The sequence below is a fragment of the Pezoporus wallicus genome, unplaced genomic scaffold (genome assembly GCF_028554395.1).
Source record: "Pezoporus wallicus isolate ANWC-B61680 ecotype Strahan unplaced genomic scaffold, APGP_CSIRO_Pwel_v1 contig_11892, whole genome shotgun sequence".
NCBI classification, from domain to species: domain Eukaryota; kingdom Metazoa; phylum Chordata; class Aves; order Psittaciformes; family Psittacidae; genus Pezoporus; species Pezoporus wallicus.
The window spans coordinates 253-2,260 of NW_026636301.1; the positions used below are offsets into that span (position 1 = coordinate 253).

The 2,008-nt window shown below is 64.2% G+C and overlaps 1 long non-coding RNA gene across 1 annotated transcript; it reads right to left on the reverse strand.

Moving 5' to 3' along the window:
* Window positions 1-669: 669 nt before the first annotated feature.
* Window positions 670-1,072, reverse strand: LOC130594201 (uncharacterized). The gene is made up of 3 exons (XR_008971016.1): window positions 988-1,072; window positions 835-896; window positions 670-755 (listed from the first exon to the last, which is right to left on the reverse strand). It is a non-coding gene; the product is annotated as an uncharacterized LOC130594201 (long non-coding RNA).
* Between the last annotated feature and the right edge of the window lie 936 nt (window positions 1,073-2,008).

The following is a 2,008-nucleotide window of genomic DNA, read 5'->3' on the forward strand; positions in this document are numbered from 1 at the left end:
TGGGGGTCCCTTGGGGTACTGGGGGTCTCAGGGGGGGTTTGGGGGTCACTTGGGGTCCCAGGGGGTGTTTGGGGGTCCCTTGGGGTACTGGGGGTCTCAGGGGGTGTTTGGGGGTCCCTTGGGGTACTGGGGGTCTCAGGGGGGGTTTGGGGGTCACTTGGGGTCCCGGGGGGGTGTTTGGGGGTCCCTTGGGGTACTGGGGGTCCCAGGGGGTGTTTGGGGGTCCCTTGGGGTACTGGGGGTCTCAGGGGGGTTTGGGGGTCCATCCTTGGGGTCACTTGGGGCTCGGGGGGGTTTGGGGGCCGGGGTCCCAGGGGGTGTTTGGGGGGTCCCTTGGGGTACTGGGGGTCGGGGGGGGTCAGGGGGTGTACTGGGGGTCACTTGGGGTCTCAGGGGGTGTTTGGGGGTCCCTTGGGGTACTGGGGGTCTCAGGGGGTGTTTGGGGGTCACTTGGGGTCCCAGGGAGGGTTTGGGGGTCCCTTGGGGGGTTTGGGGGTCACTTGGAGTCCCAGGGGGGGATGGTTTTGGGGTCCATGGGGTTGTTGGGGGTCCTGGGGGATAGACTCACGCTCCAGGCCAGGGGGATTTGGGGTCCCAGGAACTCCAGCAATCGGGGGACCAGTGTGGGGCTGAAGGGTTCGGACACCAGCGCCTCCAGGGAGGGCACCAGCACCAGCCCCAGCCCCACAGCCGAGGAGTTGAGCAGCGCCAGCACTGAGGGGGGGTCCTGCAGTCGCGTGCCCCCAACCAGCACCCTAAAAACGGGGAGCAGTGGGTCAGAGGAGTGGGGGCCCCCTCAAATATATGGGGTTGGGGGGGGGGGCACAAACAGACCTGGGGATGCCCTCAGGGCTGCTCTGCTCTGTCAGGTTCCGCCACTCGGCCAACACTGAGGGCTGTGGGGCAGGAAAGGGGGGGGGTCACCTCACAGAGCCCCATTCCTGCCCCACTGAGCCCCCTCCAGCCCCCCACAGCCCCGAGCCCCACCTTCAGCTCCTCGATTCCATCCAGGAAGAAGCCGGAGACGCCGCGCTCCAGCCACGTGCTCATCGCTTGCTGTGGGGCACGGGGGGGGGGGGGTGAGTGCTCTGCCTGCCCCACAGCGACCCACAGCACCCCTGAGATGCCCTATGGCCACCCACAGCACCCCATGGCTGCCACCTGGGTCATCCCTCAGCACCCTATGGCCATCCAGAGCACCCCACAGCTGCTCAATGCATCCCGTAGTTTCCCTATGGCCACCCTCACCACCCCATAGCTGCCCCATTGCGGCCCTACAGCCAACAAGAGCACCCCATACATGCCTCAATGCACCCCCCACAGCTGCCCTAATGCACCCCATAGCTTCCCTATGGCCACCCTCACCACCCCATAGCTGCCCCATTGCTGTCCTATAACCAACAAGAGTACCCAATACCTGCCTAAATGCACCCCATAGCTTCCCTGTGCCAGCCCCAATGCCCCCCATAGCTGCCCCAATGTTGTCCTATACCCAGCAAAAGCACCCCATAACTGCCTCAATGCAACCCCCAGCTGCCCCATACCCAGCAAGAGCACCCCATACCTGCCCCAATGCCCCCCATAGCTGCCCTATTGCTGTCCTATACCCAGCAAGAGCACCCCATTGCTGTCCCCCTGCCCCAATGCCCCATAGCTGCCCCATGCTCTCCCCAGCTGCCCCATTGCTGTCCTATACCCAGCAAGAGCACCCCATACCTGCCCCAATGCCCCCCATAGCTGCCCCATTGCTGTCCTATACCCAGCAAGAGCACCCCATACTTGCCCCAATGTCCCCCATAGCTGCCCCATTGCTGTCCTATACCAAGAGCACCCCATCCTATACCCAGCAAGAGCACCCCATACATGCCTCAATGCACCCCCCCAGCTGCCCCAATGCACCCCATAGCTGCCCCATTGCTGTCCTATACCCAGCAAGAGCACCCCATACCTGCCCCAATGCCCCCCATAGCTGCCCCATTGCTGTCCTATACCCAGCAAGAGCACCCCA